Source organism: Bombus bifarius, unplaced genomic scaffold (genome assembly GCF_011952205.1).
Source record: "Bombus bifarius isolate JDL3187 unplaced genomic scaffold, Bbif_JDL3187 scf7180000007977, whole genome shotgun sequence".
NCBI classification, from domain to species: Eukaryota; Metazoa; Arthropoda; class Insecta; order Hymenoptera; family Apidae; genus Bombus; species Bombus bifarius.
In genome coordinates, this window is record NW_022884362.1 from 3,844,548 (window position 1) to 3,869,131 (window position 24,584).

General features: G+C 33.1%; 1 protein-coding gene across 7 annotated transcripts in view; it reads left to right on the plus strand.

Annotated features, from left to right (window-relative positions):
- LOC117204242 overlaps nt 1-24,584 on the plus strand; it is a 118,557-nt gene that overhangs the window by 73,149 nt on the left and 20,824 nt on the right. Inside the window, exon 1 of one of the 7 annotated variants that reach the window (XM_033441450.1) lies at nt 19,266-19,323. The exons of the other annotated variants lie outside the window; for them this stretch is intronic. The gene's annotated coding sequence lies outside the window, so the exon portion shown is untranslated. Of the gene's footprint in view, nt 1-19,265; nt 19,324-24,584 lie in introns of those variants that run through there. 7 annotated transcript variants of the gene reach the window in all.

Below are 24,584 nucleotides of genomic sequence, written 5' to 3' on the forward strand. Positions count from 1 at the left end.
ATTTTCAAACACGATAGTCCCCTCGTTAAAATGTAGATTTACATGATTGAGAACATGTACGTATGAAGTTTTCAAACAAGTGTTTTTATTGTACAATGGAAGAGAAAGATATTCTAAATTGGGTATAATATAGCCTTTATTCTTTTTTGATGAATGTTTAGAAAAAAAAATATATATATACATATATTTAGCGCAATTATATACCAAAAGGAATATTTTGCAACTAAACATTATTTTAACCGTGTAAATTATTTAACTTTACGCAATTTGACTGGTGAATTAACATATTTGATAATTAGAATTTTATACGTAACTGTTCAACACGTATAGTATATCGTACTTTTGGGATATAAACACGTACGCAACTTAGGATTAATATCAATTATCGTAAGAATGAAAAGTGAGGAAAAGAATTGTTTTTCGAAACAAATAGTTGATTTATCTCATAGACGTTACTCATGAAATACGTTTACTTTTGGTATCTATTTTAAAATTTATGCTTTGGAGAAACAATGGGTATATCAGTTTTTAATTTTTATAAAATCAAAATTTTCAAACACGAAACTTCGAATTATGGAAAGATTGTAGATAATGTATTCTTGATGAGAATATTATTTTTACGCGAATTTGTCGTTCAAATGTCATTGATGATTCTATCTTATTTAAAACAAAATGACGTAACGAGGTTGTTATGACTGTTTAACCAATATGGCATCCTTTGTTTCAATATTGGCCTACATTGCTTTCACTTTTTACGTATCCTTACTTTCTCATGGTCACGCTGTGAGGATTATCCGAGTTCCATTGAAACCGCGTCTGACTAGTTTGCGAAAGAATTAGAAAATCGCAATACAAGTAAACCGCGTGTTAATTATGTAAAAACATGCCAGCGGATGGAATTACTTGCTTACTTCGGCCGAATACTTTTAGCAAATAGTTCATATCTTATTATGTATTTCAAGCAGTTTGGGGGAAACTAGGAAGCGATATAATATATTAAATCATCCTACGCGTTAATAATGATGGTTTTATATAGAAAGCTTATTACTTATTCCCGCGATAAAACAACTGCACATTTCATAAAAGAGAATTTCCAGTTCTGTTAAAATTTCTCATTAATACTACTATTACTGCGTATGTGGACATGTTTCATCAATTTATAATTTTTGATAACATGTTTTACAAAGCAAATGATATTTATTATAGATATAAATGCCAAAAGCAAGATACTTTTTTACTATTTCGATTATTTAATTATTTAACAATTAAAGAAAGATAATGTATTTCATGAAAGTTTGAAGAATTTATATAAGATGGTATAACGTATATTCTAGTTTTTAAGAGAGAGAGTTGAGAAGATTTCTAAACACGGAGGTTAATTGCGGTGACCGTTTCGTTTCATTTTCACTCCATGCAGTCTGTTAAGGATATATAGATATTAAGTAGTAAAAGCTTATCAAATAATATCGATGGAACAAAGTCGTGGCAATGTAAGAGTGAACGTTGTAAGACGGTGTAATATTACACGATGCAGTCGTCCATTCAGGAGAGTCGTGAAAGCGAAATTGTAACTGTCGGAAGAAAACTACGGTTGCGCTACTTTTCACCGTAATTGTCCAAATGATCAAACAGTACTCGTTTCTTGGTCAAATATGGTGCAGAAGGTAACGAGCGAAAGTAAGAATTCAATCGATGATGTAAATTCCATTATCGATTATCCTTCAACCGATTATTATTCTAGTTCTTTTCATTTTGTTACTATTCCGGATGCGATATCATAAAATTTGCTTAATCTCGCTGCGGTTTTTGAATTTTTATATCTCAACCTCGCTCTTATCTCGATAAGCAAAAGGACGTTTAACAATGTTTTAGCGGTAATGTATTTTTTAATGCTAGACAAGTACAATTGGATTGAAAACGGCCGAAAGATCAGCAGGGAGAGTATTTCTCATCTAGTACCGTAGAATGACGACCTCCAATTTAATTTTATTTAACTTTTACTATATTTTATTTTCTTGCGTTCTGTAGTTTATATAATGAAAAATAATTCAAATTAAACATTAATATCCTAAAATGTCAAAATGTCCGATAAAACTAAGCTATGACGTAAAGTGAATTTATGATTTAATCACATGAATTATGAATTATCATCAGCGGTTAAAGGGTATACTTAAAAACACGCTCGTTTGATATTTTCTGAAGATTGCAGAAGAATTCCTGATAAGTAATGTATCCTTAAAATTTTTAATGAAACCGTGATAGAAAGCGCCTTGCTCTGACCAAATAAGTGCACTGCGTGTATAAAGCGAATAAAAGTCAGTGATTGTCGAAGAGCTCAATTATTTAACGTTCACGGTCACGCCTCAGGATGGGCACGAAAACGAAAACGATTTTTAGTGTTCATCAGAACACCGGCTGTGCTCGTGATTCTGTGTAAATTTTCGCATCGTGTGTTTTTCATGGCGTGAACAAAATATCCGGCGGGAAAAACTCGAGTGAAAAGTGGACGCTAATGAACAGCTTGCGGAGAAGCGGTAATAACGACGCGAGTCGAACACTTTAGCTTGGCAAAGGGCAATAAAGGTATAATTTAAGAGATCTGTGCTTTTTTTTTTGGTGTACTGAGAGAGCAACTGTGAGAGCTCATCCAATTCCTTCGGTATTGCCAGTCGTAGATACGTATCTTAATGGGTGAGAATCAGCACGGTGAACACGAGTTATGAACGTTTAGCTTTCGAACTTTTCCAATGCAGCGTAATAAATCTTGACATTTTCAGAATTTATCGATATTTTTATCACAGTGAGCGTAAAAGAGATTGCGCGATAAAATTGAAATAATTCGACGCCATTCTATGTTGCAGAACTGTATTTTTTCTATTTACATTTAAAGTCATTGAACTATTATTATATTTCGTTAGTTTCCAAAGATAAAATGATTTTGTTTATAATTTTCTTATACATGGAATTAATATTCTCAAATTGATATAATAACATGTGTCTATTTAATTGTATTACAAGAAAGATTAAAATTTCTTTTCATATTAAATTTACTTACTACATATATACATAATAATTCTTATGTCTTTTTTTGTAACCTAACGTTATTTCATAAACAATTAAAATTTTTTATATATAATTATCTGCTTTCCGATAAAAAAAAGACGCTATCTTTTATTACTGCAAATTTATCTTGGATCCAATTCCCACACCTGTGTAAATAGTCAACCAGGACTTGTATTTTGTATATCTGATCTTTCTATACATATACATATAGTCAAATTTCTAGGATCATCTCGGTTTACGTTAGATGGTATTTACATACATACATATTCCGCTATTATGGCTCTACCTGAACTTTTTCTATATTTTCCAACTTTTTCCCGTTTCATGTTTCACTTCACTTCGTAAAAATGAAACGATGTCATTTTCAATCATATTATGTTTGCGTACAGGTGATCAGCATCGTTGTTTGAACTGGTGTAATTTCTACTGAGGTGGGGTTAGCCTATTTGAAATATCGCCCACTTTGTCGTGCTGAAATTGGCTATACGGAATACGACTATTTTGAAATGGAGACACTGTGTAGGATTGACGTAGGATTTTACTTTCGCCGGTAAAACAATAAAATTGGAGGTGTACAAATATAGTTTGATTATGACGAGGTGAAACGAAATAACGACGACAAATTTGTCCAGATATATTTTGATTTCGACGCTTTCCAATCGTTTAATGTTATAAAATATGGGATATAAACATTTGATAAATTCGTAGAAATATTCTAATACCTTCATAGGTAGTAAAAAAATGTATAATTAAAATATCTTAACCAGAAATTTCCCTTAATTGCGGAGAAAAACTTGGGAGAAAGAAACTTCTTTAACTTTTATGCTTCTTACTAATAGTAATAATGTTGAAAATAATTGAATAACAAAGATATTTAAATATTTGAACTAATTTGCTAATTTAAAACTTATGTAAATATTCCCTTAGTACGGCCTATTAGTGAGACTATTATTAGGTTGTTAAAACTTAATTGACATTCCTATTAGAGGGAAAATTAGCAAATAATACGCAGGTCCCAGTGGGCGCTGCTCGGGAATAAATTAGGTAAATGCGAGGCAAACCCAGTTTAATTACAGATTAAGCGTTTGTGGGCCAGTAAACCTATTGTCGTTTAGGTGTGGCTATGTCGTCGTGGCTGCACCTAGAACCTTCGTGCTGTTCGATAATTAGAAGACGCGAATTCGTGTCTCCACTTCCTTTTTCTTTTATCGTGCCAGCCGAGAATCGGCCGTAAGGCTGCACCGTCTGAACAATTGGAAATACACCCTCGTTCGTAAATATTTATTAGAACAAAAGATAAGATTGTAGACTTTAGAAATGAATAGAAATTTACCAAAATCTTTAAGAATTATTGATTTGGAGCTCGTGTAACGACAGATAGAGATTATAGAATGTTAGTTTAACCCGTTAACTGCGGAGTTTAGTTTCAAAAATCTGTTACGGGATTCGCAGGTGTAAAATCAAGCGATGACGAGCATACACGTCGACCGCATGATAAATGCTCCTATTATAAATCCTACAAAAAAAGCAAAACAAAATGAGGAAGGATTACATTTTTATTCGATAAAAAATTAGCAATCCATTGTTGAAAAAGGTATTGTTATTAAAGACTTAAAAATTATCAAAAAATAATAAAGTAAAGTAAATAGAACAGAAAAGAATTCGAGGAATAGACGATACATTGGGGAAAATATTCAACCCAATTTATAAAAAGCGATACATTATACGGACCATAACCGATATACCAAAGAGAATAATCAAATAACCGAACTTTTGTTTTCAAACTTTTTTTTTTATAAAAGACAATAGTTTTACAGGAAGTGTAAAGGAAACATGCCGATAAATGTAATTTATATTACTTTTTACTAAAATTTTGTGTTTCTATAGTAAATGGTAATTTTTTATTTTAGCCGACGTGTATACACTTCAACTGTAGCAAAATAAAGTTTTGGATTGACATGTATACACGTCGAACGCATTTAACTGCTTAATTAAAGAATTCATATTCTTCGATGTTATAATATAAATCTTATCCTTACGTATAATTACGTTCAATGTCAAAATAAATCCGAGATCTCAAGATCTTCACTTGCTGTTATTTCCGGTTCGTCATACCTTCGTTCCAAATTGCCGAGAGAGATCCAGTTCGCTGTACGCGTGCAGATGAACTGAACGAGTCGTTTAGTCAAATCTAATTGACGAACCTGCAATTTTGTCTTGAAAACGCATCACGAAACATGCGTCCGTTACGTAAACACGTGGCCTGTCATACAGAAATGAATGGCGAACGGAAATGTTCCTTCCCACGTGGCACGATCGAAACTCTGATTATTTCCCGTTAGCTGTTCCTTCCGCGGCGTGGAATTTAATTTATCGATTAATCGGATACCGTTCTGCTCCGGAAAGGAAGGAAACCATGGAACTAGCAGGATAATTAGGTTTAATTGAACCGCAGTTTCTTAGAAATTCAGCCACTGTTACCGGCCACGGACAGCAGAGCTCCGTAAGAAGACTCGTTTTTTCCATTTGTCTCTCCGGTTGTTCCATGAAACATTTTTCATCCGTTTCCTGATTAATTACACACGAGATTTATGCAACAAGCCGCTATGTTGATTAACGTTTTCGAACGTTTGCTCCAAACAATTAATATATCGGTCTCGTTAGGGAGATTGCTTAAACTCTTGTGTAACGTATATATTTCTTTATTGTGAAAACGAATAAATAGGATAATAAAATATGACGTAAGAGAAGGAGAGCAGAATTATATTTGCTAATTAGATTTCATGGTGAAGGCTGTGTTCTATCTTAATATACATACAGTGTGTGTGTGTGTGTATGTGTGCATTTTTCGTAAAGTTTGCGAGTTGAAATGGATTGGAGAGACAAGATGGAAAATTAAAACGATAGGCAAGTGGAAGAGATATTAATTTAGATGTCTAGATAATACAATAATTAGTTCCTCTAGAAAGTAACTCATGTAGAATATTCTATGATATTGTAATAAATACACACGAGTCTGATCCGATTGTTCGGTAGTAAAAATACGAAATTGTAAAGAAAAAGACATTGCAGTTAATGATTGAACGTTCTATAATATCAACCTTTCGCTTTTACTTTATCACTGAACTTCTATCAAATTCATAAAATTTTTGACGTCAGAAAATTATCTGTTTAACTGTGTATAATTTTATTGAAGTTGTTATGGATATTATCAATTCATATTTTTCAACAGATAAATTGAATTATATGTGTGTGAATATATTCTACCGTCAATACTAATTAAGATAATTTCTTCTCACAATTAGACTTTTAATTTGTAGAGATTAAGCCTTTAACAATGTACCCGGAGATAAATTCTGGCAAAGCGTCAATAGTATTATAAATTTCATATCCTGAGTTCCTATGCGTCAAATTACTGGACATTTATTACCTGTAAAAGGTTGAAAGTACGTATTTTTTGTACCTAATTCCAAAAATGCAAAAAATCTCAACGATAAGGAAATAATTACCTACATATTCTCTAAATCGTTCACTCTAAAAACTCTTTAACGTTTCTGTATATATTATGAAAGTTTACAAAATAGATGCTTCGTATAAATGTAAATGAACTACTCTACATCGAGCAATGAAATCACTGGACCAGAGAACAATAGAGGATCTTTGGGAATATGTTATCCAAACGAGCTATTGACGTACTAGGTGATTTGACTTTGCAAATCAGTAGAAAGTAACAGTTGTACAAGGATAGGAGATAATTAATAAAAGAATATATGAAAGTTTTATATAAATCTTTTTAATAAAATGAATAAACATTGGAGGCTACGAAAGAAAACGTCTGTATTTATGTAAACATGCGATTTAATTTTCTTCAGTAGCCTTAAAAAATATATTGTATCATTTTGTTTTTCGTTTCTCGTAAAAATTTCTCATTGAATTTAGTGATACGGCAAAAATTTTTAAATCCTTAGATATGGATTTTATGCGTGATATATTATTACGATACAAAACTAGTCAAGTGTATAAAATTATTAAAATTTTCGTAACTTTGGACGATAAAAAATTTTAATTAAGTTTAAATAGTTTGTATAAACGTATTACGAGAATTATTTATCTTTCTACACATTTCAAACGAAATGATATCGTTTTCTATAAAAGAATACAATTTTTACTTGTCTTTTCAAAATCATCGCTTCAGATATAACTTTAAATACAAATATGCTACCTACGTAAATACAAATATATCCTAAAGATATCCTAAAATGACTCTTAATTGAACAAAACTGACAAATTAATTCAATATTGCTAATAATTGAGGAAATGTTGTCCTAATTATAGGTATATAATTTGAATGCAAAATTTTTTTTAAAGAATTTTGCTGATGCATTAATCTCTCTGTTCCAGCAAATAATGCAATATAAGACGTTTTCAGGATACAATTAGCTAGATATTATCTAGAAATAATATTTTATATTTTGTAATAGTGTGCAAGTAGCGTAGTAAACTTTGTTCACAGGTAGTCAGAGAAGTCAAAACTTTCAGAGAATTTCAGTGTGGTACTTACATTACACGCGAGTAACGTGATTATTACGTAATACATTTTTATGCAATTTTTCTGTTGTATAATACATTTTTTACATATGTATATCGCACCTGACTCATAATACATATTCTAGAACTTTATAATATAGATGGTGATGTAATGCATATAAATCTCGGAATAGTAAAATGTTTTTTTTTTGTTTATAAATTTGAATAAACGTGACTCTTTAATATTGTAGTAAATAATTTTTATTGCCTTTTTTGGCTATGATTATAAGTTTATTTTGAAAAATAACCAATATGACATTGGCAATATCTCGTCAATAAAAGAGAAATCGTACTCCATCAGAAGAACAATCGAGTGAATGTAAGTTTCGTGATGCAGAAAAAGGAAAATTAACGAATATAATTGAAGAACTATGTAGCATGCTTCATATTCATTTGACTTAACACGATCTGATCACCATTTATTCAGATCGTTTCAGCATCATCTGAGTGGAAAAATGGAAAACCTATGAAAACGTTAACAATGTAGTTCAAGATTATTTCGTGTCTACCCAATAAAGTTTGTGCAAAAAGAAAAGATTGGAAAACAAGTCGTACGGTGGGAGATAATACTAAAGATTAACAAAGATCATATTATTGATTGTGATATATTTTTTACGTAAATATAATGTAATTTTCTAATTCATATCGTCTCGAGATAAACGACATCGATAAGTGTAATTTGTTTTGAAATGAATAGATCCAACCGAGTCTAAATGGAGAAATTCTCTTTTCTTTTGTAATTCTATTAGGCTATTGTATGCATAACTATTTCGAGATAAACACGGATATTTACCTCAAAAAGTAAGAACCATTTGAACCAATACACTTCTTTGACAACTGTATTTTGCTAATTTCAGTTTTGTAAAGATTTAATGTTCTTGCTGTTTTGGTGCAATTTAGCCAAGTTTTGATCGAATATATGCAATTGCTTTAAAAATATTATCAAATCAAATCAAACATCTAATAAATCCAATTACACGTTTCTGCAAATTTAAGCTTTCCATAAATACATAAATATCAGCGTAGTCTAAATGTAATGAAGACTTAACAAATTTTCAGACAATCTGATAGTATGAAAGGACATTTGAATCCGGAATAGATTTCGAATACCCGCAGTCAGTGAAAATATAAATTTTCATTAGCTCGCGTTGTTACTCGCGTAATTGTCCGGCAAAAGACCGTACGATATCTTATATTTTTCGTTCATCAAAGACGCGTAACGCAAGAATTTCGCTCTGCCGGAACGAGTTCTGAAACCTTAAAAACCCATGGCTAACGACTCGTCGGCGAACTATAATTTTAGTCGAAGACTCTGGCTGTCTTCGATAAAAAGCTTAATCCGTCTCGCTCGTTAAAGGTGACGTGCCCACTTTCGTGCTTTCACCCTTACTGCGGCACACGTGCAACGCGAGCGAATATTAATTATGCTAGAAAATAAATTAAACTCGTCGAATAGACTCGCGTTTCTATCAGAGCCGCCGGCGACACGCGTGTTACAAAATCACGTGGACGTTCCTTCGTCCTGAGCATGTTATGTTGCTTCTTCAGTGAAGCTACAACGGAAAACCTATTTGTTGGCTATTTGTTGTCTATTTGTCGCCTTAGTTCTTATGTAACAGTTTTATCTTTGTTCTTCAAAAAAGTTAGTTAACTAGACTACGTGTGGATAAGTAGCTAATACATAACTATTCATTAGACAGGAGAATTTATGGTTATTTCGCTATTTTCTTGCTGCTGTAATATTAAACTTCATAAAGCTTAAGTCGAGTTTTCTTAGTTCATAAAGTAACGAGGATGGAAAGATCTAGATGCTAGTGTTGTTGCTGCTTGTTGCAAATAGTAGCCAACAAGTATCAACTTGTACAAACGTTGTATTCACACTGAACCATTGTAATCAGAAAAACATTTGGTTTTCTTCGGGTTTCGAGCTTTCCAAATCCAAACAAAAACATTCGTTCCTGGCAGCAAGTATACACTGAAGGAATGCTTGTTCCTATCACCATATGTGTGATTATTTTTCTTTGATCCTTGTCTTTCCAAATAGAAAGAGACAACGAGTATTAACTTCAGTTACTGACAACAGAAACATAACGAAAGCTGAAGGATCATTGGACAACAACTAACAACATTTTCAAGAAACATGGAACATCAACAGAAAGTTCCTTGTTGTTGCTTTAGCGAGGACCCAGCTTAAGCTTCGAACAGGGGCAGATAACAAGACGACAAGTAGTAAGTTTTGTTACAGACAACAGAAACGTGAAGAAACACGAAGAAACACTGAAATACCAGTAAAAGATTCTTCGTTGTTGCTTGAGTCAGGATGCAGCTTCAATCATATCGCGCTTCTCGCGCGTCGTGACTGTTACACGAAGAAGATATCCGAGCGGATGAAATTCAAAAAGATGATGACTCGACTTTTAAGAGAGGAACGGCGAAGCTCGAATTAATTTCATGTAAGAGGGTTGTGAATCGGGTTCATGGTTGAATAACGGTTCCATGGCCAGAACAGGGACAGGATCAGAGACAAGATGACAGCTGGTCCTCGTATCGCCTTATATCGATGCAGCGATCGATAGATTCCATAACAGGACACGTTCGAGCGTATTATGTAAACCCTCGGGGACTGGACAATCGGGTCACCGAATGAGTGAGCCTCTAGTTTTGCGAACACTGGCTTGTTCGCTTTCGATTTTCATTTTTGACTGAGATTCCACAGAGAGAGAAACACATGGCAGACACATGAGAGACGCAGGCAGGACCAATAAAAGCCTGCGCTCGAATAACTGGGTCGCTCGTAGGGGTAAGTCAGTGTGATATTTGAGAAGTTTAATGATGTATTCTGTGGTTTTGGCGTAGTAATTACGGTTGTTTGAAAGTCTGTATTTAAGTTCATGAGTGCTAGGATAGTTCTAGGGAAACGACGTAATCCAGTAGGATCATTAGCGAATTATTAAGATCTTCGAAAGTTATTGTCTCGTTAGGAAACTTACATCGTAATTAACATTATTGAGCCTGTGTATGCATATTAGCGTATACCGTAGACTATGGATGATTACATATTCATGAGAAATTTAAATATGCAAACATGAACAGAATATATGTAATGCAGAAACATATAAAAAGATGTTCAAAGTCGAATATCGATTATAATATTAAAAGGATAAAACGTACCTCTATTTAGGTACTGTTTCTTTGCTTACGTTGGTAAAAGTATGAATTTGTATCTGTGCAAATCCATCGTGTAATCATAATAGAAATCCCAGCAATTGTGTATAATAAAATTAAATTTCTCGTCCACATTCTTCGCGTCTCTTGATCGTCATTATAATCAACATCGATATTCTTATTATTAGATTCACCCAAAAGAAAACCATCCAAGTGCATTTCAATATCACGTTAAATATCAAAGTTCAGTACACCATGTAATTTTAGTAAAATTAGAACGTACTTCATTAAAAATAATTCGACCCTTCTGCTATGATCTATTTAGAAGTGGTTACGTATTGAACGGAAACTCTCCTCTTACGAAGCAGATATCAAACGATTCGCTTGATCTAGTCGTCTAATTAGTACGCGCCGAAACTGAAAGCTACAGTAAAAAGTGATATTGACCTAAAATTTAAGCGTTAGAATCTAACCACCGATCGAACTGTCAGGTGAAAGTCATATCTGCGATATGTTTGTTCCAATTTCAAGTAACTATTTATTTATTTATTTTACATGACACGAATTACTTATGCTCGAATGTAGGAGCAAAACCGAGATCGAAAGTCGGAGAAGCAGATCCGATCTGTTTTGCTCTAGTTCTCAGCGGTCATTTAAAAATTTAGTTTTTTCTGATTACTTTTTGACAATCCTCGTGTTTGATCAGTGAACCGTGTAGAAACATAATAGAACATCGGTTCGAACATAAAATTATCCGTAGTTCTATTTCTTGCAGCGTCAGCATTTACCGCTATCATAAACTTTCGACTCCTTCAAAAGATTTCAAGTAAGTACACTATACGCGTTTCTTGTTCTTCAATCTTTGTAGAGATATCGATATTTAGATTCGTATTTATCGCTTTTATCGAGATAATGTGTGTAGATATTTTCACGATCTTTCCGCGGCGTAAATCGTGATTGGTTAATTAACGTTTCACTAATGGTGATTAGATGATTGATACATCATTAGTAGGTACTATGCGAGGCAAAAAATTTAATTCTTGTATACTCTTGCGTTAATGAATTTTATGGTATGGTCTTGCTACTGTTTATTGTAGCTATAAGTGCAACGCGAATGTAAGGTGTAGGCTATAGAAGTAGGTTGTTTTTTCAAATAAAGATTAGAAATCTCGTTCCATTTTATGCAATAAAAAAGCTTATTTGATATCATTTTGAATGAATATCTTAATTGATCTTAATTGCCTATCATTAGAGTTAAATAATTTTTATGTCATAGGCATTTGGTACATTTATACGTAGTAAATAATTTTCCTACTTTTTTTACTTTGTTTCGTTTGTAACAATATTGTTATAAATTTAAATTCGATATCTTTTGAAGAAATGAAAAGGAATTGCAACGGCACAAGTACTTTTGAAAGCATACTTTAATTGAAGCTTTCATTTAATTTTCTATTTAACACTTCTTACTTCGTTTCGTTCTGCTTCGTCGTAACAAAACGTATCTGGAACTGATTCAAGACTTCGGTCACCAAATTCTCTTGCACGACATACCACTATTGTTTGGTATATTGCACAAATAGCCTGTCGAGCAAAGACTAACGAAAGATATTTTTATGCTTCTGTTTTCACAGGAAAGTACAACTTCTTTCTCCTCTTTTCTTTTTCTTTTTAAAGAAATATTTCCGTTACGCTTTATAAATTGTTTCTACGTGAATTATATCTGCGTACATATTAAAAAGAAGATCGCAATTAGGAGAAAATAGGAAGTAAATAAATTGCTGTATTAAGTTTGAAGTTTCTGGCGATACGAATTCATCAGTCAATGATCTTCGCGTATATTATTAATGTGCGAGGTTAAAGCAGACAGTTTAGTAATTTCGCATGAAATGAAAAATGTGATTGTATTAATAATCGCTTATACGTTCTCTGTTATAGAAACTGACATCGTTTCTAGATCGAAACTTGTCACTAGAGAACTAGTTAAAATTCAAAATAAAGCAATTTCAAAAAGAGCACTTTCACAAAACCGATAAATTTCATATAACGGCAGTTTCACTTTACTTAATTGTAGTAATATTTCATATCAATATTAAGTTTATTTTCTAAATTTTTCCAATTACGAAGGAAAGTTTCTCTTAAATTTCATATACTCACACTAGAAGAACAAAAATACAGATATTTCAGGTTAGATTTTCATATATTTCACGAAAGGTTTCTCCAAATAAAAATTACACATCATGCAGGCTGTTTTTTTTATTTTGCATTTTGCCGTAATTTCTTAACAAACTTCATTATCTTATAAATTGTTTCTCGAATTATTCTATATCTCAATTATTTACAATAAATTTTTAAACTACAATAGGAAGGTTGCGATGATCGATGCAACGATTCTTTCTAGCGATATTGAATAACCAATTTTAGTCTGTCTTATCATCAATATGCAAAATCAAGCAGTCGATCAACCCAGTGTCTAATATTTTCAGCTTTCTACGCAACGTCATAAATTCGACGTGTCTGCAAGCAATAAATAATTGGTTTTACTTGCGAACTTTCTAGTTGATTCGTTCGATTTGATTTTCCTCCTTTGAAATTATTAACACTCATATATAACTTTTGATATCAATTATAGAATACGGATGTGCGATTTTTTACGAACATAAGTAATGAAATGGAACTTGAGCAATGATTAATTTCATTCGCTAAATATTATAAGAAATATTCTATTTTTTAGTTAGTATTAATGTGCTGTGTGTTTTTACATATTTAAAGTTTTCACAAACGCATTAACATTCGCAGCGTAACTATGAAAAACGAATAAGCTATTTCGATAATTAAGCATTTCAAATTTAATTATAGATTTAATGAAATAGTACTATTAGGAAGTAGGTAGGTAGTACATTAAATGAATAATAATATATTAAATTCATAATTCTGTTGTAAATACAATAATAATCAATTCCATCTATATTTTTTAAAGCTTTTTATTTAAATCATGAAATTTTTAATTAATATTAAGATTCAATCGTAATTTAGCACATTTCAGCTATTTATTCTAAAAGTTCGTATATGCACCAATTACTACCAATTATTACTATTTAGAGAATTTTATATTTAACTATGAGTTTAATAATTCTTCGCCTATCTGATTCTTAAATGACAATTATCGTCACAAACTTATATTTCTATGGCCATAATTAAAAAACAGAACTTCAACAAAGATTTGTCTTTTACCTATTACATTAGGCTATAACAAATATTCTTTTCGAATATTTTATACATTTTTGTATATATTACATGCATTTTGTATGTTTTTATATTTTCGAATTTCGTCTAAATGTATAACAATCCGCGGTCTACTACCGATCAGTATTCCTTCGATTATTCTCCTGTCGCACCTTGCTTGATCCTTTAGTGTGGTTAGTGAAAATAAAGGAACTATGTAATCTAACAATCTTGGAAAATGGAGTACCAGCCGTTTATCAGAAACCCGATGAAACGGCGCGCGAAGTCGGATAGCTCGGGTCAAGGTCTGCGCGTTTCAGGATCATCGTCCTCCTCGGGCAAGAGCATTCCATTGAATGTCGAAGGTCAAGAGCTTCGAGGTGAAATAACTTAATGGGCGGCATTTGTCTCGATCTGCTTACGCTTATTATTCCGGCATCGGTGCATAATTGGAAAATAGAGAATCGCAACGTATCGACATAGATTTCACGTGTCCACCTTACGCAACGTGGGTGTGATTAATGTACCGGTGTAATTAAACGCCGGAGGCGGTTTTCCTTTCCTTTTAGCAAGGAGGCAGTTCTACCTTCGAAGAAAGTGATCCTGTTTGTTGGATAGTCGGTAGGAATAGCGCGAAGCGGGAATAAAGAAACAGGATAATAGCTCGTAGACTGGTAATGAATTATTATGAAATTTCACGGCGGAACGTATTTGGTTTTATTTATATTATAAAGCAAATATAATTGCATTATTACAGATAAGATATTATTACGCGATATAGTATCACAATATCTTTTTACTAACGAAACGTGACACGAGATTTTATTATGCATTGTTGAGAAAAATAGAACGCCCTACATGATAACTGTAATGAAACGAACATTAATGTAAGTTTCATAAAGAAAGGTGTTAGTTATAAAAATAGAATCGTTACAAATACCTCACATACATAACATGGTGTATGAATAGCAATAAAACAACGTACAATGATAGTAACTTTAATTCCTACAAAATGTAAGATTACACCCACAAGAGCAGCATTAAATCATCGGAGAGTTCGTAGAAAGTAGAAAACACATTTTTCATTTCGTTTCGTTTATTTCATTTATCTGCGATATTTCGTTGGAAAGATCGGTATAAGTTCAATGAAAGTAGTAATTCATTAAGATTGCTTGGAATATGAGAGCTAGGAAAAAGAAACAATAGTAGTTTGCATAAATTAACAGTGTATAAATCAACAATGTGGATGAAGAACGTCAATCTTATTCACATCTAAATAGCGAAAGCTATTAATACACACTCGGCATGTGTTGTATGTTAATTTATGCACGCCCAATTATTGCCATTCGCGAGCTTTTTTCCGTAGATAATTACCCGTTTCTTAAATCTTTCTTCTCTGATATACAAAAAATTGACACCTTTTCAATCGAATTTAGAAATTATTCTTCCGAGGGTCACGATTTATGTGATTATGATAAATACGTGGGAATAAATCGCGTGAGAAAGTTTGGTGAAATTTTCGCATGTCGTACGTAGAAACCGTTTCCTCGTCAATGATCATTTCGTGTATCGGAAACCCCATCATTCTTCGTCTTGATCCTCGTGTGTACTGTACTTTTTGTTTCGTTTTAACCCCTTAATAGTATGATTGCTGACAGATATTAATCATTTATTTATGATACATGTGTATATATACACATGTTAGATTGAGTCATAAGCAATTGCTGATGCACGTATTGCAAATTCCAAATTATCTACAGTTGCTTATCACTATGTTGGTTACATTGAGTTTAAGTATAAAAGGACTACCTAATAAGATATATAGAGACGTCAATATTATAATCTTGGTCGAAATCTTCAAGAGTAAAATTGTGATAATTCCGTAATGATCATCAATAACATCTTGTTGAATGAACAAATATTAGCTCTATGTGACTCATCCTCTATCTTCAATAAGGGAGACTCATAATTTTCTGGAAACTATACTTTCTTTAATCAATGATTCATTTTACGTTTTAGAAACGATTCGTCGTAACAAAATTGTTAAGCGTTTCTAAATATGCGAAATATCGTTTGATAAGTCATAAATTCTTAAATATACGTAATTTATATAAATAACAATATTCGTTGTAAAAACGAGTCGATAGTATGGATAATACAATAAAATTTAAATAAACCAAAACATAACGACATATTATGTACGATTTATCGATAAGATGAATCACCCGTGACAGCACGACACGCACGAATTGAAAAAGAGGATAAGCACCATGTAACGTTTAACACGAGTGTTACTTGCAACAAGTATTTATACGCGTCAAAATGAAGTGTGGAGGCATAAAAAAGATTGTGCAAAAAGAACAACAAAGTAGCATACATGGCACGTGAAAATGGTTAAAGTGGCCAGCCGTATTTGGCCCATGATGTTGTGTAAGAAACATACTTTATGGCTCTTTGGTTACTTGGTAACAAGTTCATCAAGGTGATCCTTGCGTGAACTTTAACATGGCCTTTCTCTTGCTTCATCATGCTGGCACCCACATATTGTTAACTGTAGATGGTCTGGCTGATAATTTCTTCAAAGAGCCATGAACTTGAAGTGGTACGTGTAGACTCGCGCGTAGGATCATTCCCGTGCCATTATCGGAATACTAATCGTATTTAATCATTTCAGCCGATAAATTCAGCGTACGTTAATTCATTATAAAATCGACTAAGAGGATCTTCTTTTGCAAATTAGCGATATTTTATTTATAATAGTTACGCAACAACTGCTGATTTTAATTTAAAATGTTTTCCATTTAAATCTAAGAGGCAATAATGAATTTTGTTGTTAAAAAAGTTGTACAACGTTTCGTTTGCATAATTTAGCATAGTCGAGGTGATAGTTTTCAGAAGAGAGAATTGCAAATGAAACCCACGATGTTCGATCTAAGGAATTAGAAATGTAAACGTTAGTATCTTAATTATAAATTTGTTGTTTAGAAAGCAATGAAAATTGAAGATGTTAATGCCACTTCTTCCGGAGATGTTTTGGTTTGGGAAAGTTTCGACACACTACATAGATGAACTAGTTTCGTAACATGAAAATTTCTACTACAGACGTTCGGGATTATCAGGATTACATAGAAAAGACACTTAGCAACTTTAATAATACTTTCACGGCTAAGAAGAGGGGAAACAGCAACACAATGTACAATAAAAGTTCTTTATTTCAGATAAAAGTTGTTAGCAATTATTAGAATTAAACGCAGAAGACTGCTTAACAACTTTGATAATCCTTTCAATCGTGCAAAGAAAGAAAAGAAGAGAAAGAAATACCAAATTGGAATACCATTCTACATTCTATCGTAAAGAACGAAGAGCACCAAACGTTTATTCCGTTTAAATGGGTATACAGTAGAACTTAGAACAGTTTACATAAATGGAATTCATAAAAGATCGCCGATTCTCCCAACTAGCTATTACTTTTTGATCGCATAATAGGAACTCAGATCCAGATAAGTGGATTGAATCGATAAAAGTTCAGATAATCCGGCATTACCTACGTTCCAATAAACGAAGTTCCCATAAATGGAATGTTCTACCGTAAAAGAAAAGTCGTAATACGTAAACGAAATAAATGACGGTTAATGAAATTTCATTGACACGGGTACAAAAGCGACCTGTGATTCACCGTGAAAATCTCGCCGGGGCCGATCTCAGGTAAACGTCTTTTTTTCTTCGTCGATATCATAATGGGTTGAGAAACGGCTACCGTTCGACTCGAAAGGGAACTTGCCGGAACGAGACGTGCTGCTGATCGTGCGTGTTTGCATGTCTGCCACCGCATCATCGTGACAACAGTTACACATTAGCGATGGAATCAAGTTTAATACGTACTTATAAATCCAAGTCATATTCAATATGACTCTCTTCGTAAGGTTCGAATATTACTCATAGCGTAAACGGTTCGTTCATTGTCCTGGCAAAGTATTCGATCTTCACGAGAGATGTGTTCGAACCATGGAACGAGTACCTGCGAGTTTTGAAAATCTAGTTATAATTACTTTGATATTAAAACGAATAGACATTTCTTCAAGTAAGAAGAAGACTCGCGTGACGAACTTACGAAACAGTATTAACATAAAATTATGTAAATCATGCATGAAAATTACAATAGAGGATTTCAATAACGATCAAGAAAAATGATCGTAAGAGAGGAGACTCGTAAAGTCTCGAACCTATTCCATCAGTGTTCGAATCTACTTGCAGCTAGTCTTTTCATTTTTCAAAGTACTCATACAGAACACGAATCTGTCGTGTTCACGTTCGAATTTACTTGAAAGTACTGCTTCTTTTCTTTTCTTTCTTTTTTCTCGAAATACTTATAAAGGATCTGGGATCTGGTCAGCCAATGTTCGACATACTTGTAACGTACTTAAGTCCATCACTACTACATATTCGTATATACGACAGTATATACAAACGCAAACCTTGATGCATTAACCAGTGTCCTTGAGACGGGAGGCCACCACCTCTCTTCTGCAAGCGGGCGCTTTGCCGCGGGCACAGATCGGACTGTGTAGCCTTGTCCGGGTGCGAATCGGCGTATCGTTTGCTCGGGGCAAGCCGCTCTTCGCTCGATTGGCGTCTTCTCTCTTATCAACGTTCCTACGGCTTCACGGTTTGGCCCCTAAGGCGTTCCATCGGCCAAAGACATTTAGAGTTACCTGTAACTAAGTGTAATGTTGCTTTAATTAATGTGGCTGCCTACGAGTCCATAGTAGGTGGTCTGAGCGATACCGCTAGTAAAGAAAGCAGCGGGTATTGCGACCCATCTTGGTATGAACATGAAACGCTCTCTAGGGATTTGGCACGACTGGTGGAGAGGTTTTCGTCGTTTTGGAACCCGCGTTAGTTTTTTTGCAAGGAATTAGGTAGTGGTAGGAGAAATTACAAATTCGTCGAATGGATAAACTGTTATTTGTAGCATTTATAATTGATCCTTTCGAGAGAAGTGTAAATAAATTAGATGATACCGTGATATTAAACATTTCAGAGTGCTCCGATAGAGGGAAGATTAAGTTTTATTGCTCTGGGGCGTCATTTCATTGTTATGCGAAGAATTTGAATTTTTGTAACGGGAAAGAGTTGCGATTTTGTTAATTATTTTTTTTTTTTTTTTTTTTAGCATTTAAAATTAATTCCATCGTGAAAATTACGAGTGATTGAGTAGAAGTTGTCTAATGGCACGAAGAATATCTTAGTTTCTTAATTGAAGAGAAAAAGATAACTGCTTAAGATGTAAGTAATTTTTAATGTACAAATTTATGTCTATAACTAGAAGAATGTTTACTCGTAAAAATTTAACTTACTATATTACGTGAAGTTTTATCTCTATTCTGTTGTTTATAGTATATGTATGGTTAAAAATATATGTTCTGTACTCGTGTATAATATATGCTTAGAAATATATTTTTCGCATTCTCAAGCTCTACAACATAAACTAGCTTCACAATTTTTATCTCAAGTAGGTAATAAGTACAAATTCAATTCAATTGCTTTTGGACTTTCCCTATTTACATGCTTGTCACTGTATATCGTATATACTTCGCTTAGCAAACGAAGAGTTTGCAGCACGTGGAGGCGGACAGGATCTTCTTCTCTTTCCTTTCCTCGTTGCTCGCAAGCCATACGGGAAATAGGCACAAAGGATCGAGCAGAAAAGGCGGCGGAACGACCGCGTAGGCACCGGTTCGCTCCTTATACGAGTGACACAGAGGAGCGCGCAAGCCGCGCCCGGCTAGGGCATTATTATGCGAATGATTACCGTGCTTCGAGGCTAGGGGAGAATCGCTTTGCCTTGTCCAGGGACTTATTTCCTAGGGTGAAAAGAAAAGCCACGTGATAAGCATCGGTGGCTCGTGAATCACACCACGTGATCCACGGGTTCTCTTTCGCGATAAAGTCGCTTTCTTTCTCGGCCACGATCGCGTGTTTCATCTCTTTTCGTGTTGCCTTCTTAAGAGCTGCATTTAATGGTATTAAGATGTTTGCTCTGGGCGCGGTGTAAGTCGGCCTGCGACCGGAAAGAAGCTGGCTCGTCGGTAAAAAGCTGGGAGAAAGTGTGCCGTGAATATACTGGTATAAACGTTCAGGCGGAACGGCTGTAAAGCTCCTTCGTTCTTGAAATTCGAAACCTTGTTGTTGGATGTTGTATCTAACGATAAGCATTGCTTGTTAGATGAGCACTACGTACCACATACGTACTTCGTCGCTCCAAGGTGTTAAATTTCGTTCTGATTATCTTGGCTAGACGTTCGTGATGATCGTCATACAATCATCACGATTCTTAAGACGGGAACACTGGAAACTAAAGTTTGCTTTTTGTGAATAGGTGTTTTGTGCGACATCGTCTTCGTTTTGTTAAATGGTTACTTAAAGTTTTGTTAATGTTTAGGCATGGCATTTTTGTAAGTGTGTGTTAAGAAAGATGACATGATTTGAAAAAGGGTTTCGTCTTAGAATAAGTTGAAATATTGTTACGGATAATTTATAAAGTGTTTGAAAAGTGAAAGAATTTTTCTATATGAAGAAATTTCTTTTTAGAAGACTTAAATAGTTTGTTTTTAAATAGATAAAGTTTTAAATTTCTTCAACACGTTTTACGGGTTTTTGCAATTTATCCTCCACGACGACATCCGCAAAGTAGTTTAAAGTATTTACATTATTATATACGTATATGCTTCTTTTAATTAATAATTAATACATATTAGTATCTCGTTCATAATCATATTGTATTTACATAACAATTTTTTCTTGTTTCGATACAATAAATGCATATTGATAAGTCTATTTCATTATTTATACCTTACTAATATTTGTCAACATATTTCCAATCGTTAGGTCGTTTGAAAGAAACATTCAGAAATTCATTTTTTTTTTTATAAAAAACAAACAAAAGAATTGACCAATCACTTTAACCTAATAATTTCATCTATCGGACATCTTTAAACAAATCAAGACTGCTAGTATCGAATCCGCTACTAAAACTACTAAAAAATGCTTTCTGCCCAAATATACGATTCAAAGGCGAATGTTGTCAGCGCTATTTCTGATATTCAATGCCCTACGTACAATTGTACGACATAGAGAACCTGCTCTTGGGCTCTTTATTATTTCATTAAAATCCATGACGCCTGAAAAGGCGTTGCTCGTTAATACACCCTCTGAGCGCACGTGCTGAAAATAAACCGTCCTTAAGTGGAACAATAGATTCCTCGCACCTGAGGCTGGACGATAGAGCAAATCGTCGCGGGTGAAAACGATAATGGCAAGTTTATCCAAAGATCATTCGGAAAGATCGCGTTGTCTGTGGGTTGCTCATAAATTCCGGCGAATCGGTCGGATATCTCGATCAGTAATGGCCTTCTTTGCCGCGTGACTCGTCGAGGAAGAGGTCACTTTGTTCCTTTAAAGTTTAAAGTTTAAAGTTTAAAGCATCCGCCACATTATGACCTAACTTCGCATCGTTTTATTCGTTCCTGATCGCCGTTTTCAAGTCAAAAATCGCTTAACGAGAACGGTTTAAGAAATGGTGCGATTTTTGTTAAATTTTGCATTTCTTTACGTTATAAAATATGTAATTAAAGCGCGTGTAATATTCAAATTTGTGTAAATTTCATATGTAATAAAAGTAAAAGACAATTTTTATTATATACACATACACACGCCACTAAGCTACTTCATTGTTTATATCTGAAATATAACATAAAGGAATTAATTTTATTCTATGCCCAGATTAAGTAAATTGTTTACAAATATAATCCGAATTATCAATATTGCGCTTGAGTTGTAAACAATATGGGATTATTTTGCAATATAACAACATTTGCTTTTAGAATTATTTTAATATTATTCACTTTAGAATAATATGTGTCTGAAATTGTGTATGAAAAAAATTGCGAAGAAATATCTGCATTTTTGATGTGATTGGCGATATTGATATAATCAGAAATTATTTGAAATATTATTGTTTGAAAATCAGCTTTTAATTAATTTTAAGATTAAGAGCATTGAATGATATTGGTATAGTTATAAGAATAACATTCCTACAGTAGAAAGAAATTGAGCTGTATATAGAGAAATCAAAATCGTTTGAAGGAGATTTGAATTTATTTTTGGAACATTCATTAGCCTGGAATGTTCATTGTGAGAAACTTTCGAACTTCAACCCGAATCTAGTGTGTAAGAAAGATTAACAGGAACTGTAAAGTAACAGGAACTGTAAAGTAACGTGTAACCTTCATAAAGCAATTGTTTGGAAAATCCCTAAACCCATCCCTAAATCCAAGTGCTGGGCAATTCTTAATTCCTAGGTTTATTTATAAAGTAAATAACTTTATTGATCTATACCTGCGTTACTGTCTAGAATGTTCTAATCTTACCTTCTGTCACTACCCGGATCCCATTCATTTTAGATTTTAGAACCGCCCAACAACCAATGACGGAACTATCTTTCCAAGTGCAATATTCGTATATTCTGCTAACGTCTTTACCGAACAGTCTTTGCCTGAGCAAGAAGGTAAACGCACATGTCTGAATACGACTATATGTGTGTTACTATCACCAAAGTATCTGTAGCATTTTCTTTTATTTTTTTTCAAAGAACGAACTGTGCTTTAATATTAAACTGTGTGTGATTTAATATTTAATATTTGTGCTACGATTTAAGTTTATCAATGTGATTTAAGTGTTGAATGCAACAGAAATCGACACGGTGAAAGAATTGATCGTTGGAGAAGACGAAGTTTGAAATAGGTTTTTTAAAAATTTGTTACTTATAATAGTTATATAATATATAATAACAATATATCATAACGTCATATATAGTAACATTATATAATAATATATTATAGAACATATAATTCTTATATGCTTAATTCCTTTCTACAATACCATTGTTATTTGCAATATTGCATCTAAATTAAGAAGATCTTTCGTTTAAACTTCTTTAATATAATTTTAGTCGATTTCAATTATTTTGATCTTTATTATTCTTATATATTTGAATTTAGCAATAATGAATTTGAAACCAAAGTTTGGAGTGCATAATGATTAATAAAAAGTATTAAATATTATCTAACGAAATACACGAGTTATTTATTTGTCATAAATTAAATATAGAAAAATAATATGACAGTATTTTTAATAAATTCTTTAATGTTGTTGCAGGTAAAATACATTTCGTTTCATGAAAGTTACGGTTCCATTTGTACCTACAGTTCAATGTGTTAATGTCCTACCGTAGATATATGTTTACGCGTGGAGTTGTGAGTACACATAGTGATTATTTTATTTCATTTCTTACATCCTATTTCACTAATTTTGCCATTATTTTTGATGTTACGTGCGATTGTTGGTTTTCGTACGATGGTTGGTATTAAACACTTTTTGATTTAAGTAGCACGGTGAATTAGGAAGATAGGAACAGTTTTCATAATATATTTTTCATAATAATTTTTCTGACTATAAAGAAAGAACGCTTATTTTAAAAACACTAGGGACTATTTCACCTTATCAATTTAGTTATAATTACTTAGTTACTTACTTATAACTACGACTAGATCAAGTATATAACTATTCGCTCGTCTTAGGAATGGATCAACGTTGAATCCTAATCAGGCGAAAATAATTTTAACGCGTAGAACAAAACGTAAATTTTAATATAAAGTACTTAAATTGAAGCTATATATTATTTTGAAATATTTATCATAAATAAAAATTTGGCTAATTGACGATCAAGAAATAATATCCGTATCTTTAAATATTTACGATGTTCATAAAGCAATTAGCATATGTGAGAGAAGCATCCTAATAGACATATAAATAACACGTCACTTTTAATTCTTAAATTTCATTCTAAAAACATAGGAATATACGGTATAAAAAATGTGGTAGAAAAAGGTCGATAATATAAAGATACCTGCAGTAACTGTAAACGGTATATTTACTAATTGATCATTAACAATACGGATACCTTATTCCATTACCATCGAGTAGATTTCTAAATTTTAGACAACGTAAGGTAAAGAAAAAATGTATAAACTGAAAATTGTTATATTCGTGCAATTTGCAAGGCGACATTAGTTCCTCGAGGGATAACTCTAAGTTGGCAAGGCAGATAGAGCCGTTGGGTTTATTGACGGGTTTAATAACGGCAAAAGGAAGCGGCACTGTCTGTCGAGCCTGGAATGAATCATCGTTGACGAGTAAAGGTGGGATTCGTTTCCTCAACTGGGACGCATTATGCTTCCAGGAAAATTACAACATACACTAAAGGCTATTAAATGCTGCAATCAGTTGCCCGCACTGGGAAAAGTCTGACGTTGTGCAACCGCTGATATCTCGCTGGCCACTTGCTCACAAATTTTCTCACAAAATTTAGGAAACTGCAAAATTAATGATTTCCTCCGTTCTCTTGTACAATAAGTCACTAACTAATAATAGTGATGAATTTCCAAAATATAGAATTGCAACTTGTAGAATTCTATTGTTTTAACAAG